Here is an 18,993-nt window from a genome sequence, read left to right on the forward strand (position 1 = left end):
CACGTCCTACTGCATATTTTAGTCATTAAAGCCTTCTACAAAGACAGAAATGATGATGCACTTTCTGTACTAAATTTTCGGACATTACTTATGGGATGACCTGATAGAATTAAAGTAAGCCATGATCAGGTAAAGTATTGACATATTATTGACGGTTGTACATTTCTTATAATGAGCATGACGCAAAATTGCGACCCATTCTCTAAGCTTGCTATTGATGGCCAGCTGCATTTCTTGAACATTGTACTCTCCTTTTTTTTCTTTCTTTGTTTGTGTGTTCCTGGGAAATGAAATACCAAACAAAAATCATTTGGGAATTTCATGTCGTCAATTAACATAAAGGTTTAAAATAGACCTTGAGTTTGGCTCTGCCCTTTGTTGTTTAGAGATATCTTTTATTAATTTATTACTTTAAAAATTTATTTATATTAATTTTCATAGTAGTAATCGCTATAAATGGATACCGAGTATATCTTGTATACAGTATGTTAGTTAACATTTAACATTAAAAATACAATATAAAATAACATAGGTTTTGTTGGAGGCTTACATAGTTAAGAAATTATAAATAACAGTGAAACTAGTCGAACTCTGTAAACAGAAGTATTTTGCTATAATTGTCATTTACTTGGCTTCTATTTATACTACTAACTTCCGTAAATAAATTTATTTAGCCACATACAAAATACCATATATTAAAAATTTGAATTAATATTCATATTTCTAACACACTTTAACCATTCTCTATACTACTTGTGTCATACCCAACATATCGCAGCGATACCTGATCGAACGACAATGTATGAACAAGATCGTTGTGATTAAATATAAATGAGATATTTTTATAAAATTAAGAAATAAAACAGGAAACAGACAAACACTGTTTAAGAGATGAGATACAACATGTAACGAAACTCTTCCTAAAATCGATTATTTTGCTTCCTCTTTATGCTACCTTATTGCATTGCACTGAAACATAACAATAAGTTAATTTAATCATAATGAACAAAACAGTTACATGTGTGGAATGTGAAATAAAACACACCAATAAGAACAAAACTTTACGAAATGAAACGGATTTGTCTCTAAACCTTAATAATATGTACAAGTGATGTGCAGTGAACGGATTTTTCTTTCATTTTTATAAGGAAACATGAGACAATAATATTATTGTGTTGTGCAATAAAATAAGCATATGTATATTGCCTTAATAATTCAGCATGAATTAATTATCTTTGTTAGATGTGCAAGAATATAACGTTATGTGTATCTTAATAACACAGGATGAAACGATTAAATGTGTCCTGTGTGCAGAGACAAACTTGTATGTTATATTAATAATATAGCATGAAAAAATATCTGTGTCAAATGTACAGGAAAACAAATTGACATATATTTAAATACCACTGTATAAAAATTTAATACTCAATACTCAATTCAGCTAAGAACATCTTTAACAGCAACGATATCAAACTGATAAATTGATGTATTCTAATCACTATAAGTTGCTATTTCACTATTTGTATACTTATTTTTGTGAGTAGCTTGCTTTCATCAGAAATCGCCCCTCCTCAGTGGCACAGCAGTATGTCTGCGGACTTACAACACTAGAATCCGAATTTCGATACCTATGGTGGGCTGTACACAGATTATTCATTGTGTAGCTTTGTACTTAACTTCAAAACAACAACATAATTTTACATATATATATATCATGTTCTTAAAGACAAGCGTGCTATTAAAAAAAAACTCATTATGAATTATATACTAAATAGAAATACTTATTATTTTCTGCAGATATCAGATAATGTAACCACTATTCATATAAGCTGGTCTAAAGTCTTAATTCTTTTTTATATTTTTCAATTACACACTCACCAGAAACCTATTACAATGATAGTAGAAAATAAAAGTAAGGTCACTTTAATTCTTAGTGCCAAACACGTTTTACACCTTTAATTCTTACTATTTTCCCCTTGTGTTTTATAAATGTGGGAAAACCCAAAATTATCACATCGTGTGATTACTAAATAATTTACACATGTATATATCCTTGTCATAGTAATACTATACTTCCGACTCCATTGGTGAATAGAAATATAAACAAGTAATACACCAGAACTCGCGGTACATTCAACTACATTTATTGACTTCATTCTCAATTATTATTGGTCTTTGTATCATAATGTATATTTGGTTGAATAAAAACTCTTACGGCTTTATCATATCTGACACACTTTCAGAAAAAATAAAACACGATACTCACAGAACGAATGGCACAAGGGTATTGCTCAATTCTTTGCCGACCGCGACACTGGTAATGACTCTGAGCAGCTGGTTGGCGGATTTTTACGAAACTCAAGGAAAACTAGATAACGTAGTAGTCATAGTGCTTTCAAACACAAAGCAGGTTTAAAACATGTATCTTAAAGACAAGTATAACCCTGAGAATTCGCTAACTAAAACAAAACTATGAAATAGCAGCGAGATTAGGTTGTATGCAGATAAGGTTTTGTTGTTTCCGCTTCACTCGTTCATGCAATGTAATGCAATCTTTACGTTACACATGTTTTTATCAGAAACATGTTATTATATAAAGGGAACTAACTATTGTGTCATAGCATTAGCAAGCATCTAATCAGAAGGAAATGTGAATGAATTAGAAAGAACTTAAGAAGCATATAATGTCCTTGAAAATTTCATCCTTATAGAACTAGTGTTTCGTAACTAAAAGTTTTATACATAAGCTGAGATAGCTACCCATTGTTTAACAGCTCTTTTATCTTGAACAAATATGAACGTAACTGATTGCATACAAAGCATTTTTATATCCTTTACTGTTTTTTTTGCTTAGTAATATTTTTATGTAAAAATATTCTTAAGGTATCGTTTTCCTTTATTCTCTGAGACTTGATTGATTGTTTTGTTTGCTTTTTGAATTTCACGCAAACCTACTCGAGGGCTATCTGCGCTAGCCGTCCCTAATTTAGTAGTGTAAGACTAGAGAGAGAGCAGCTAGTCATCACTACCCACCGCCAACTCTTGGGCTACTCTTTTACCAACGAATAATTAGATTGACCGAAACATTATAACGCTCCCACAACTAAAAAGACGAGCATGTTTGGTGCGACGGGGATCCGAACCCGCTACCCTCGGATTACGAGTCGGACGCCTTAACACAACTGGCCATGCCGGGCCCTGTGACTTGAATATCCAAGTAAGAGAACTGTCAATACAGTTTCTAAAGGCACAGCATAGCCAGGTGGATTAAGGCTTCGACTCGTAATATGAGAGACGCGGGTACGAATCCCCATCACACCAAACATGCTCGCCTTTTCAGCCGTGGGGGTGTTATAATGTACGGTCAATCCTACTATTCGTTGGTAAAAGAGTAGTCCAAGAGTTGGCGGTGGGTGGTGATGATTAGCTCTAGCTGCCTTCCTTCTAGTCTTACATTGTTAAATTAGGGACGGCTAGCGCAGATAGCCCTTCAGTAGCTTTGCGCGAAATTTAAAACAAACAGTTTCTAAACATCGCTAGATCCTTATAAAATTCTACATATCTGTCTAACCTCTTTGTCCTCGGTAATTAATAAAGAAATATTGCTTTTTCCGTTACTATTGAATTTTATAAAGCCTTCATTTTTCGTCTTTTAAATCATAATCAAACGTTAAAATATGATGAAACTCTGTAGAATGGACGGCAACTGCCTGTTGTGGAGACACAAATGTAGAGGACGACGTTTCGAAAGTCTTCTGCTTTTCGTTAAACTACTATCCTCAATTAATGAAAACTTATAGAACATTGTTTTTCGTATATTGATTACGGCATGAAACGTCAAACAACAACATATATTAATTCTGAATTTCATGTTTTGTTGACAACCTGTATCTCTCTTATCATAATAAAATACTTACTTTTCATTTACCGAAAAAATATGTTGATTTAAATGGAAGAATCAGTAAGACCACGAAACATTTAGCTGCGCTTAAGACCAATGTAATTTTCGAGATATAGAACTAATGCCTAATTTATCTTTAACTAAGTATGTCAAACTCATTATACTACACACTTTATGTAGTTTCTTTATCCAGGTTGTACGTAATAAGTTTTATTTCAATCATTGATAGTAGGAAAAGAAAAACAAAACTCTATAAAATACAAAAGCATATATAAATCGTATCATGATTTGATTTTATACTGATATTTAGTAAAATATAGAACTTACACGTTACTTCTTATTAATACAGCTGCTATAGAAGCACCAAAAATATTGAAGTAACAAAGGTTCTAATAATTACCACAGAAATGTCAACGAAAAATAAGGTGTCCTACAGTTACATAACACAATTAATACAGTCAACCACGTATGTACAAAATAACGAAGAGAAGTTTGGTTCTTATTGAGAAAAAAAGAACAAAACAACTGAGATAAACAGATATCTGACAAAACTCAAAATATACTTTCACTGTAATGGCAAAGTAAATTGTTTGTTTTGGAATTTCGCACAAAGCTACTCGAGGGTTATCTGTGCTAGCCGTCCCTAATTTTGTAGTGTAAGGCTAGAGGGAAGGCAGCTAGTCATCACCACCCATCGCCAACTCTTGGGCTACTCTTTTACCAACGAATAGTGGGATTCACCGTCACATTATAACGCCCCCACGGCTGAAAGGGCGAGCATGTTTGGCGCGACGGGGATGCGAACCCGTGACCCTCAGATTACGAGTCGCACGCCTTAACACGCTTGGCCATGCCGGGCCCGGCAAAGTAAATATTAATGAAACTTGGGGACTATGGCGCAGATCTAATATGTTGAAACTCAGCCTTTTGGGAGTTTTCAGCTTCGTATGCAGCGAAAATTTAAAGTTATAATTTACTTATAAGTTTGTTTTTTAATTTTACCTAATTCCTAAGTCTACGCTAATGTAGTGCTCCTATTACGCAGCTATTTGGTTCGGTCAAAATCGGTCGTGTAAACGGTTTAATTACCACAATGAAATTCAATTACAATCTAAACAATATTAGATTGTATGTATATTGGTCGTTCGAAACGAGTTAAAGCTTCCAATAGTAACGATGTGTAAGATTTCTTAATCTACAATATCAGTAGCTTTTACTCGTCAGTCTTATGACTTTACTGGTATAGACTAAATTTAAACGTTTCTTTCCAAATATGCTCATAGAAAAAGAACCTGTAGGTTTCTTTGAGTGTTTATTCTTAAGCCTAAAGCTACATAATAGGCTATCTATGTTATGCTCACAAGGGGTGCCAAAACCCAGTTTTTAGTATAATCAGCCTTTGGAGTTAACGCTGAGCTAATAGGGGCCGAGCCTAAAGGTAACAGTTGCAAGATACAGAAACTTCTCAATTTACATCAAGTAAACTCGAGCTAGGGTCACATATTTTAGAAGATACAGATTATTTAATCTTTAATGTTACACACAATTATATTAGTATCAACGTTCACTAATGTAAAAATATTGAAACTTCGCTTCCGCGAGTGATTCAGGAACGTAATCGACCAAGCATTATTATAGCATAGGAGAATCAGACCTTCCGCCGGTTGCTGTTCGCCTTATATACGTTAACATGCTCATTTTCGTGGTTTACAAAGTTAGAAAGTTTTTGTTAATAACGTTTGTAGCCGGCCCAACATGGTCAGGTGGTTGAGGTGCTTGATTCTTAATCTGAAGGTCACGGATTCGAATCCCCGTCACATTTCAGCTGTGAGAAAGTTATAATGTGAAGGTCAATCCCACTATTCCTTGGCGAAAGAGTAGCTCAAGAGTTGGCGATGGGTGGTGATGTCTGTCTGCCTTCCCTCTAGTCTTACACTGCTAAATTACGGACGACTAGTGCATATAGTGTTCGTGTAGTTTTGCGCGAAATTCTAAAAACAAACAACCTTTTGAAGCCTATGACGTAAATATCACACATATCTTTTTAGTAAAATTAGATATATTGTTTGGTAAAATTGTAAAGTGAACCAAACGTTTGGTATGTATTACTTTCAAAATCTTTCATTTCTAAGAGTAGAACCTGAAATCACTATCATGTATGACGCCGCATTTATTCAAAAGCTGTTTTCAGTTTTGAACTTGTAGGCAAAGCAACCATTAAGTTGGATGATTTTTTTTTATGTGGGACCTGGATAGATGAACAGGAAATTCATGGACATAGAACGCTAAATCCATGAATAGATTCCTGTCGGTAAACAGCGTTCAAATAACACATAAATTAGTTTTATACAAAATAAACAAAACTTTTAATGTGACAAAATATTATTTTTTACCCTTTAATCTTTTTTAATTTAATATATATCTTTCACTTTTTGTGAATGTGTGTTCGTCAAATATCAGTTTATGCAGTAAACACCTATTGACCAAACTGATATTCTAACGAGGTAAATCAATTTTGCCATAGATGTAGCAATTAATCAAGTTTGTATATGGGTATCCTGCTTACAGGTTACCCAGTGTAGAACTAACGATAATAATTACAAAGACGTATCAGGTTGTCCCATAAGTAATGTCCGAAAATTTAATACAGAAAGTGCATCATCATTTCTATGTTTGTAGAAGGCTTTAATGACTATAATATGAAGTAGGACATGCACAAAAATGTTCAGACAAGTACTGTGTGTGTTTTCTTATAGCAAAGCCACATTGGATCATCTGCTGAGCCCACCGAGGGGAATCGAACGCCTGATTGTAACATAGTAAATCTGTTGACTTACCACTGTACCAGCGAGGGGCCAGACAAATAAAAGAAACTAACCCAACTCCAATTTTTTAGATCATTTATCAAACAAACCATTATGAAGATGGATGTGTCTGAGAAGCTCATTAGGAATATCATGCTTTATGATTTTAAAAAAGGCAATAGTGCAGCAGAAACTACACGAAACATTCAAGTTGTTTATGATGTAGAGTCTTTCAACAAAGGAAAATGTCGAAGATAGTTTCAAAAGTTCCTACGTTGAAAGACCCAGCACTATAAACATCTTGAATGTTTCGTGTAGTTTCTGCTGCGCTATTGTCTTTTTTAAACTCATAAAGCAACTGTCGAAGATAGTTTCAGAAGTTCACGGCGAGGATAGCCTAACTGCTTTGCCCAATAAAACACCAAATCAACCAACCATTCAGAAGTTCAGATCAGGGACTACAGCTTAAGTGATGCGTCACATTCAGGTCGTCCTGTTGAGCTTAGTGATGACTTGCTGCTGGCTGCGCTTGATGAAGATTGTGCTCTGACAGTTAAAGAACTAGCACAGAAGCTTAAATCAACCCATTCAACAGTTTACCGTTATATGCAACTGCTTGGAAAGGTGTCAAAACTTGAAGAATAAGTCCCCCATGGTTTGACAAAAACCAACCTCAGAGCAAAAGTGAACATTTGCACTTCTCTGCGTTTTCGTGAACGTAACTCACTTTTTTTGGACAGATTAGTGATTGTAGATGAAATATGGGTATATTATAAAAATGTTAAGCGTCGCAGACAATGGTTTATTGCAGGTAAACTAACTAAAGCACAGACAAAAATGGACCTTCACCCTAGGAATGTCTTGTAAAGCGTTTGGTGGATATTGTTGGTATGATCCACTTTGAGTTGCTGCCACTCAATGTAATGATTAAACCAGACTTTTATTGCCAACAATTAGAGCGTTTGAATGTTGCACCGAAAGAAAAGAGGCCTGCTTTGATCAATCGTGAAGGTGTTATGTTACATTAGGATAATGCACGACCCTATACAGCAAAAATCGCATCTGCAAAGATTGAAGAGCTAAACTGGGAAAAACTTCCACATCGTCCTTAATCTTATGGACCTTACCCCATTCGATTATTATCTATTCCGATGTTTGCAAAACTGTCTTGATGGAGAAAGAGCTTGGAATACATGAAGATGTGAAAACTACCCTCTCTATATTTTTTTCCTCCAAACCCCAAGAATTTTATAGAAGTGGCATTCAGAAGCTTGTGAATCGTTGGAAGGAAGCAATTAATAATAATGAAACATACATTATTCATTAAATAACATTAAAATCGTTTGAAATCCTTTCTTCTTTTATGAACTTAAGATTGGACATTACTTAAGAGATGGCCTGATATAAGAAAATAAAACCAAGCATAGTTTAAGTAAATACAACGTTTTCAGAAACACTTCAAGTTGTATTTTGTTGTTTCAAACGTTATTTTACTATCACAGCTGTGCATATGAATCTATACATATATTGCTACTCTTATTCACTTGCCTGTAACCAATACAATCCAAGAATGTTAGTTCGAAATGCGATTTTTCTGCATACATCCTTTTCCGTTGCCAAAATAAAGAGAAAAATATGCATTGCCGCAACTCGTTTATTTGCCGATAATTTTTCAAAACCGTGTTAAGTTTCAAGATATTCGAAGTGTTACAATACTTCGGAAACGTTTTGCACTCCACACCGACATTAAAGTTTTATTTCTGACTTTTTTCTCTCAAATCGCTGTCAAGTAAATTTATATTTTTCATTGATTTGTAAAATTTGTCATTTTATCAACTGGTAATATTCAGATGTAATGATTCCAAACACTTGTGGAACAATAAATGGCAGTTTAGATAATTTACATGTTAGAAATAAATTAAACAGTCAAGTTAATTATCATTGGTGCTCTTATCTGTCAAGCAAGATTAATTCTAACCGAATGAAACTACCTCGTTATATCATACTTTCTATAACCACATGTTGTAACAGGGTTTTAAGATAGCTGGTTGTGTTAGGATACAAGAACCAACTCTCAACTGTCAACAGCTTTGAATGCTGACTCAAAACTCTATAATTATACACACTTAGTCGCAGGGGAAGCAGGAGCTATAAAACATTTTAGAAACTAGTTCTAGTGCTGAAAAAAATATATTTATTTAAAAGGACTATATAAAAACATACATATTAATTAAAATTCAAACGAACAGAATTGTGCATAGATAAAAATTTACAAAAAAATTATTTAATTTGAAATCGATAAAATTTGATACTGAGAAACTTTGTTTGATAAGGAATGTCTCAGTTGCACCGAAATTGTTTACATCTATAGAAATTCCCATTAATCTCTACACATATTCATATGCCTTATTTTATGTTATTCTAATAACATTTTAATTACTACTTGAAACAAATATTAAGTGTTAAAGTTCGTTGTATTTGTACATTTCTGTACAGAAATCTGTACAACATTAGTTCTAATTTTTTCTAAGAAATATATATGCTAAAGACAAAACTTTTCACTACTTAGTAAAATATTAAATATGTTTAGAGTTGATAAGGAAACACTGGGATCAATTAGTGCAAAATCATACAGTCTTTCATCAATATATTAAAGTTTATTGATTAAGAATGTTTTGCAAATAAACTAAAATTTTGGAATAACATTTAAAAACAAAAAATTAGCTTACATGAATGAAAAATGTACCCAAAGTAACAATGGTAACAGACACAAGAACAATATGACATGGCAGCGTAACATATGTTGTTACTGTTTGGGGCAGGAACTATATGAAATGACAGAGCAGCAGACACGTTGTTACTGTTTAGAAAAATGTACATGACGCTATTGATAACAGACATGCTGGTACTGTTCAGAATTGGAAATTCATGACATGACAAGGTAACAAACATATTGTTAATGTTTAGAACAGTAACTGGGTAATAGATATATCGTGATTATTTAAAATTGCGGCTGTTGTTGTAATAGACAGTCATGAAGTATGCATATGAAAAAATATTGCTGTAATTATTTTATGTTATCATTTTGAGTGAATGCACACTCCTTGTTTAGATATATTGTGATTATATTATACTGACTAACCAAATATATTGATACTGTAAACATGCCACACTTGGTTAAGTGGTTGGACACAAGATGAGTGATAAAGGATGTGGTAAATATTTCCAATGTTATTAGAATGATTTAAACGCGTTCTGACTGAGGAGATGATGTAAAACAACATACTGTTGGTTAATGTTTTAAACACAATGTACTTGATAAATGATATTGTAAATATTCCTGGTTAGATAAGTAATGTTGCACATTGTGACTGCGAAGAGAATAATTATGAAGAGAATAACTGCGTTTTAGTTAAAATCTGGTTACAAACATAGTGTTTCTTGTAAAAAAAATTGACGGAAGCACATAATTTTTTGTTATGGTATTATATAAGCATGTCTATTTAATTTTTATAGTTGTAATCATATTGTGGTTGCTAAAAGTATTATTAGACATATTTATAAACATGTTTTATTTACTTGGAGTGTATTGGTAAGCATTTCGGTATGGCTTGAATAAGTTGACTTAAAACAAGTTTTCTATTGTAAGCGTAATTTTAAACATGATTCTTTGATCAAAAAACACCTTGTGTTTGGAGATGTTTTCTAAGTACGTTATGTTCGATAGGCAAGCTTTTTTTTTTCATTAATGTAGTTGAATTGTGTCAATTTGGTTGAATAATTTCATAAACGTGTATTTAACGAAAATGTTTTAATAAGCATTTTCCAAATTTCAATTTCAAAAACTGTATGCATTTGGCTGGAGGGTGCTGTAAAAGTTTTTTTTTATTCGGTAACTGACTCTAAACATATCTTATATTGTTATCATATGATTGTAAACACGTTGCATGTTTGCTTGGAGGATGTTGTAAACTTTTGTTTGTTCCGTGAGTGGCTGTTAAAGTTGTTTATTATTATTATTTTATTGTAAAAATGTTGCAATTGTTGTTGTCTGTGCTATTCAAAGAATATCTTACTTTTAACTAGAGGAGATTATATGAAGTGCCTTTATCTTTATCTCCTAAAACAAAAGTAACAACTTTATAAATATTACGTCCCAAGTTTGATGTTAGAGAATGTTCTTCTTATTGTCCTGTCGAGCATTAAAACTCTTGGCCGTAAACTTTGACTTTTTTATGAAACCAGCGTTCCATATACTAATATACGTACAGTTTATGTCTTTTACGGAATTTGATGAACCTCTATGCTAAACAGTCCACAATCCTCCTAAAAAAGAAAATAAAAACCAATTTCCACTTTACAAATGCAAGAAATATCTATTTTAGGCATAGCTGTTTTTTAAACCTATCTGTAGCAAAAAAGAAACTTCTTAATACAATACTAAGATATTTGTATTCTTCTATGTTTTTCGGAGCTGAAGTGAAGAACAATCATGATTTAATATCTGCTTGCGAACGCAAGAATAATTAAGTTGCTTGTATTGTTTGATAGTTTGGATTTGTATGGCTAATACATTGTTACTCTAAGATGGTTTGAGCTCATTCGGTTAACGAGGCAGTATTGTTTGATGGATTTGATTAGTTCATGTAATTAATAAATTAGATCTTTACGACTATATAACAAAGAGCAAAAAATGTTTTATACTAAAGCCATGAGCATAAAGTACGCATAAATTATTTATCTAAAACAAAAATTACATTGTAACATTGTAGTTTGGTGAAATACCTCTCTCAACAATTCCACTACTATCGTCATAGCCGGTAGAAATGAACTTCCGTTTCAGTTCAGTTTAAGCTACAACATCTTAAAAGCGTAATATAGAATAACAGACCTAGTTTGTAGTTTCAACTTTGTTAAAATTAAAGCGAACCAACTTATGCTTTAAACTTCTTTCTAGATACAGTATTATGCAAGAGTTTTAGAACAAAGTCAAAAATTAGTTTTCAGGCTACTTTTAAAAATTAGTAGAAGGTAAATCACAGGTGAAACATCAAAATTTTATTAATTTTTATATTTACTAAAACATAAACTCTGTGGAAGTGCTTGAGTTAGGCATACAGTTAATATTTTTTGTGTCCCCCTTTTGCTTTAATAACTGCAGAGAGTCTTTTAGAAATTGTTACAACATATTTAAACAAAGTGTCCTATGATATTTCACTCCAACTAACTCTAATACACTATCATAAAAAACTACTTGTGAAGTAATTTTGGATGTGTAAATTTTTTTTTATTTATCCAATCCAAGATCTGCTCAGTTTGGTTGAGATCGGGGCTTTGAGAATGCCATTTCATTATTTGAATAACTCCAGTAGTTTTTCTTTTAGCTAAGTAATTTCAAGATAGGTTAGACGAATGTTTGGGATCATTATCTTCTGGTTAATAGAATCCTTTATCAATAATACACAAACCACTGGGATTGAGCACTTTCCTGTTATTATCGTTTATCTCATGCTTGAGAACAGTGACAGTCTACCTTTTGTCCTGAAGGTTGCATAACGTCAAGATCATTCTGTTTAAGTGCTTTGCCTCTTCCTTTCCTATTATCAAATTTACCTATCTCGGTCTCACGATTTACTTTACAATAATTGTGGAACATTTCAGAAATGCAGCAATTTGCTTTATATTCCAACCAGCATCAAGTGAAGCTTTAACGCGAACTCTCTGCTCTACTGACAATTCTATGCGCTTTTTGGGCCGTGACATCAGTGTTAAGCACTGTTTTTATAGAGGTTAATTTGTGGAATGCTATTAAATTGATCTCTACTACCATATACAAGTACCTTATGTTAGATTCTTGCTAGCTTCTTTCTATATAGATAAGACACTGCACATAATGCCATGACAGTTATTCAGACCCATATTTGATCAGAACCCTTATGACATGCCCTTGGTACAACTATTCTAAAGAATGATAAGTATTCTCACTCTGTCTTATTCAACTGTCAAAAGGATCAGTGAAACATTACTATAGTGTTAAAATTTACATTTTGTAATGTCATAGAAGAATTAGTCTCATAAAATGGAAAGAATAATAAAAGATTCTCTTGTCCTTTTACTTTTATACAGTGCTGTATTTAATACAGCCTTACTTTTTAAAGTGATTGTATCAAGAATATGTTTACTTTTAGCCAATGTTAAGTCAGCCACACTGATTTAGAATTGGAGTTATTATGAATATTTTTCCTTGCATAGTTAAAAATAATCCATTATTAAAAATAGAGAAAAATAAGCAAATTTTTTCACAACATTACTTAAGATTATGAAAGCAAAAGAGTCAAAAACGTTGTTTTATATTTCAATGAATCTATTCATTGCACATATGAATTTGTTTTCTTACCGAATCAAAGTTGTAAGTACCAAACGCGCTAACAAATATTGGCTTTTTTTCATGCCCTCCCTAAAATACATGCTAGCCCAATAGATCCACGAAACTCTGAGTATGGATCACGTGACAATTTGGTATGAGACCGAGCTCTATTTTCGGGGATTCCGCGACCCTAGCACATCCGAAAAATTATATCTAAAAATACTCTTTCTGCGCACTCGGTAACTAACAGAAGCTGACTATGAACCTCAATCCTACATCACTTACCTCACTAGAAGAACTAATTTAAAAATATCCCAAGGTTGTTAACGGTTTTAAAAACTAGTTGGAAAATTTGGCTTATCCTGTATTTATATACTTATATAAAAAATGTCTCAAACAACATTGGAAATGATGTTCTACATATTTAACTAAATTTATACTCTCGTACTAGATTTGTGAAAGAAGTATTCTTTATGATTTCTAAAATGTTTCGATACTCTGTCTTGTAAACAGGCTAACAGATTTCATTTTCAAATTATTCCTTTGAATATTTTAAAGCACCTCGAGATGATAAGCATATCTTTGCAAAAATATTGTGCATAAAACAGTTCATAACCTAAATATTTTATTATTTATTGTGTTTAATGCAAGTACTAACCAGAACAAGTTTATTCCTCCAACACACATTTCTCTTCCAGACTTAAGTGATGTAAAACGAAGAATAAAGTAAACTATAAAATACAACTTGGAGAATTGGAGAAATTTTTCAAAAGTGTTTATTAATGCTTAGTCTAATATAGGTAACGTACATGATAATAGATCTATAGATTACTTATTAACTTCAATACATATATCTTCGAATTGCATTACTCCAACTACAAGAGTAAAACAAGCAGAGAAATATTGCAAATCTTAAGGGAAAATGAACTGAGGAAGTTGCAAGAATATTTTAATTAGTTTTCTTCTGTATATTTCGAGTACAATATTTTGCTAATACTTCTAAAAAATGGGGCTTTTGTATCTGAAGCAGTTACAAATACGTTGAATGTAAAGTTGCTTCAAAATGAGCTAAATAATATTTAGAAAATATATTTGAATTAATTGAATATTTATCATATCAGAATCATTAAAAAACTTGTTCTGAACTTGTATAAATTATGTAATGTATGTCCTTGGGTCGTTTCGAAATAAGTTATCTCAGAATTGAGAAATCAAGTTTTCATCACACTTCTTGTTTGTTTCAAGTTTTTAAAACTAAGTAAACATGAATAAAACGTACACAAGGTCAAATAAAAATTATGCATATTTAATATATCCTTTACAATACGAAACGTCAAACTGTTTCAATGTTGCCAGGTGAGAGTGTATGTCATAGCAAGAAAACAGGGTTGTGTACCTAAATTGTTCGAAACACTTTCTTCACTAATTTTCAGTCTATAAAATTCATATAAACAAATATTATCACAAATCCGAGGTACAGCTGTAAGACAATTTAATATACAAACCTATCAATTTTTAATTTCAAATATTTGTTAATCTGTTTGCGTTCTTGTGAAATATGTCTAAAATGCGCATAAGCTTAAAGACAAAACAAAACAAAATCTTTCAACGCAAATATTGATTGAACACAACACCAGACTTCATAACTGCCACAAAAGGATTCCGTTTCTACAATACTATTTTTTATTTTCCTTTTTGAGGCTCATTCATCTTTCATAAGTAATTGTAATATATAAAACGCAATAAAGAAAGAAATAAGGCATTGCTAAAATAAATATAAAACACTAACTAATAAAAACAATTTTATTAATCGTAATTTATCGTGAATTCTTGAATTATTATATTTGATATTACAATAGTTACTGATTATAAAAAATCATAGCAGTTATCCACGTTATCGAAAACGTTGTTGTCTGTTTTTCACTGAGATGTTTAAAAACCAAGTATCCATAAAATTACTGAACATATTAGACTTATGACAGATTGCCTTACTACAAACAGATTTTATTTTACTGTTGCTAAAGCATTCAAAGTAAACTCCGGTTTAATCAGGTTGAAGTGATTTTTTAAAGAAAATTTACCTTCAGATTTCAAACTATGTTCTATCGTTTTACGGTAAGTTTAATTCAAAGTTATTAAAACTTTAGAATAATAAGATATTTGGGCTAAATTTTTATCATAAATATTTACATGATGTTACACTTAGCCTTTTAGTCATTAAATATTAAACCATAATAGAAATATTAAACCATATTTCTTAATACCGCATTAGAATCTGATATTCGAAGTAAAGTTTTAGTCATTAAAAGGTAGGTTGTTAATATACATTTTAATTTAATTTTAATCTTAACATTTTTGTTAAGATACATTTTAATGATATATGTTTAAATTTTTTAGGCATGGTTTAATAATGTATTACAAAATTAAGTACGAAAGGTCTTACAATGAGCACACATTTGATTTTAGTCTAGCTGCAAAAGTTTTGAATTAGTTCAAACATATATAGTAACAGTTAAGTAAAGTATACCTCAAAGGAGCGCTAGTTTCAGAGAATGTGGTAGCAACTAATTTAGCACAGCTCTGATGAATATATATACTAGTTTCAGACAATGTAAACCTCATTAACACTCTGGTGTAAGGTTCTAGGCCGTTCAGAGGGGTATAATAACATTACATGCAAAAATATAAAACTTTATATTGATTAATATATATATAGTTAAAGTATTAAAATAACTTATATTATTAGATAAAAATATAGTAACTTTATAAAGCATGAATAGATTTTAACTTTAAAGACATTGGTATAACAACTCTTATGGTTCAGAAAGGTATTTTTAATTTTAAAGGTGTAGTTAACAATATATTTGTTCATAAAGGTATAGTAACTTTAGAAACATGAATATTAAAATTTAATTGGTTAAAAACGTTGTAGTAACAGAAAAGAATGATCATAAATGCTTGACATGCAGAAGCGAGGTACAAAAGCTTATTTTTGAATTATTGAGTAGTAACTTTATAGAAATGAATATAATGGTTCATACTGGTTGAGATAACTAGTAAATTCAAAGTTATGATAATATTAGTCTTAGATATTCTACAGTATGTTTTCCAGATAATGAACTATAAAAAGTAATATTAATCTTTAAATATTTCTTAAGCTATAAATGAATCTAAAATATAGAACGTTAAGTTTAAAAGTTATTCGATTTGGAATTTTTATTTTCGGAAAAATGAGATGATACAGAATATGCTAACAGTAATAAATAACCTATCCCAGTTAGCTGTTAAGAATATACTTAATTCAGATGATTGCATCAAAGCAATATATAATGCCTCCTCAGTACCGTTAATTGTATAATGATATTATGTTTGTGTTTATCTATTTAGTTTCTGCAAAACATTTCTGGACCAATTCAGATAAATATCAGAAACGATATTTCTAGTACTTGTTATTTATCATGAATAAAAAAGAAAAAACTCAGTGTTCATAATAAATCATAAATCGACTTTCTGAACTTTTGAACTGTCATTTACATGTTTTGAACTTACCCTAAATAAAATATTTTCTTTAGCTTTTTATTGTATGCACTGGTAACTACAGTGAGTATTTTTAAAATTTGCAGAAAGGCTGTTTTCAACTAAATAATTAACTAATATTATTTTGACTATTTAAAATAATAATAAATCTATAAAAGGTTACTACGTCTGGAAGTGTGAATGTTCTTATATAAATTGAAGAGAGGTTAAACTAACGACGAACGTATTAGCAGCTGTGCATAGAACAATAGATGGGTGAGAACTCATTCCACAAATAATCATTCTCAGCAACAACAAATCAGGATGTGCAAAAACAAAATGTGTATTACAGTTATTGAAAACACCAAAGTATATATATCTCATAAGTTATAATTCAGTTATTCAACAAGGTGCGTCCAATCGTACCATTCTTCAAGCTAGGAATATTAGATCCAGTTAAAAATATGTGACAATAAACTAAACGAAATTTAATGTAATTCAATGTTTCAATATTGATATGTATCATTAGGGAACACTGATCAATATATTACCGTACAAACAGTTTTTCTTTACAGCAGCTTTATTATTATTACCTTCAAACAAACGTGCATTAAATGCTTTGTACACATGAATACTTGAAATTAACAATAAAATAATAGCTACTTGTAATTCTTGTAAAAAATAACTACGAATTAAAGATGTGTTCGTTTCATTTTTTTTTAATTTCAAAAGAAAGTCAGTATTATTTAAAATAAAAGAAACTCCAGATGATTCATCAAGTTAGAAATATGTATATAGGGAATTGGATGTGTATATATATATATATATATATATTATTTTTTCTCAGTAAATTGCAGCCAAACATTTTAAACCCTACAAAGTTATCTTAATGGAGAAACATGTATAGAACACTTTTGGAAATATTCCTCAAAACTAGTTGCGTCAAATCTACTTTGCTTCTGGTGCTAGTTCTCAGAAAAAATTTTCAGCCTGATATAATTTAAGTAACATACTATAATAAAGTTTTTCGTAAAGATAGGAAAACTTCAGAGTCAGACTTAATAAGTATAATTCGGATTTAGAATGAAGGCGCGTCACACACTATTTTTAAGAAGAAACAATGATTTGTAATTACCTTAGCAGTAACTTAGTTTTACGAATTATTTTCACGGGTTCATAAGAAACTAAGCTATCAGATGAACTTATTAAAATATCAATTCAAAATTTACACCAATGACGTCCACACATGGGTCACTTTGATGTCTTTTTTGTTTCTTACAAAGGCTATGATAATAATCTTTAAGCTCCAAACTACCAGTACTTCTAAGTGAGTAAAAATATTATTTTCCTGGAAGGAGAAAGATTTAGGAGAACAAGCATCATCACTCCAGAGAGAACACATGTTAAATGTTTTAGGTTTTGGTCGCTAACTTTGGATGATGTTAACTAAATACGTATGTATAAACATTTGCTCACTGTTTTCCTGTACCTTCTAAACTGAATCATTCGAAAAATTATTTGGATAACTTGCATATAATTTTATTGTTAATTTGTCTGCTTTATCCGAACGTTACAAAACTCTATGGGCTAGACTGATGTAAGTTTTAAGTAATGCAATGAAGCTTCGAGATCAATAAAGTCGTGTCAAATATTTAGAAAGTTTTAAGGATTTGATTATTAAAATTACAATTTTCACTTTGGCCTATTTTCTAAAATATTCAAGAGTGTTTTTAAGTGTGCATTGTATAAAAGTTGTACAACAAAAAAGTGTGTCAAAAGAGCAAAGCACTGACATTTGGAGTCATGACGTTTATCTTCTTTGGGTAAAATGATATATTAAAATGGTACATTCATTAAAATCCCGGCATTTTGTTTAAGTTTCATCAAACGTTCTATGTATAAATAAACATTAAAGAAAATAATTATTAATGAGTAACATTTATCACTAAGGAAAATTTTTGTAATTTTGCAGGAATTTACGAATAGACACGTAACTTTCGCGTGATATTTTTGGCCAAATTTTGAACTTCAAACTCAGTCTTGCGGTGCTTAATTTTTCTCTTGTGAAACATAGCAATTTAGCTTTTAAGATGCGTTAAAAACGATATGTACTTAAGAACATAACACAAACACAGTTCATGGTGCATTAACATAAATCATGGGCCATTTTGACAATACTCTATATTGAAATCGGTCGACCATTGTACACATTAGAAATAAAGATTTATAAGAATTAATTTATTATAAATGGATAAGTAGTGGTCTTTACTTGTTTTATTATTATTATTATCAATTTAGAACGGAAACTTTGATTGTGTACTTATTTTCTCGTGGTGTAAATTGAAAAACTAAATAATGATATGTTAGGAAGTTAAAAATCCATTAATTGTTTCCGTTTATCTAGC

The 18,993-nt window shown here is 31.1% G+C and overlaps 1 protein-coding gene across 14 annotated transcripts in view; it reads right to left on the reverse strand.

Annotated features, from left to right (window-relative positions):
• Positions 1-18,993, reverse strand: part of LOC143244685 (nuclear factor 1 X-type-like) — a 114,910-nt gene that overhangs the window by 92,377 nt on the left and 3,540 nt on the right. For 2 of the 14 annotated variants that reach the window (XM_076489794.1, XM_076489788.1), the window contains exon 2: positions 10,975-11,031. The exons of 8 other annotated variants lie outside the window; for them this stretch is intronic. The gene's annotated coding sequence lies outside the window, so the exon portion shown is untranslated. Of the gene's footprint in view, positions 1-1,528; positions 1,639-2,266; positions 2,541-10,974; positions 11,032-18,993 lie in introns of those variants that run through there. 4 more of the 14 variants (XM_076489793.1, XM_076489786.1, XM_076489796.1 and 1 more) reach the window with 4 other exon arrangements.

Source organism: Tachypleus tridentatus, chromosome 2 (assembly GCF_004210375.1).
Source record: "Tachypleus tridentatus isolate NWPU-2018 chromosome 2, ASM421037v1, whole genome shotgun sequence".
Classification (NCBI taxonomy): Eukaryota; Metazoa; Arthropoda; class Merostomata; order Xiphosura; family Limulidae; genus Tachypleus; species Tachypleus tridentatus.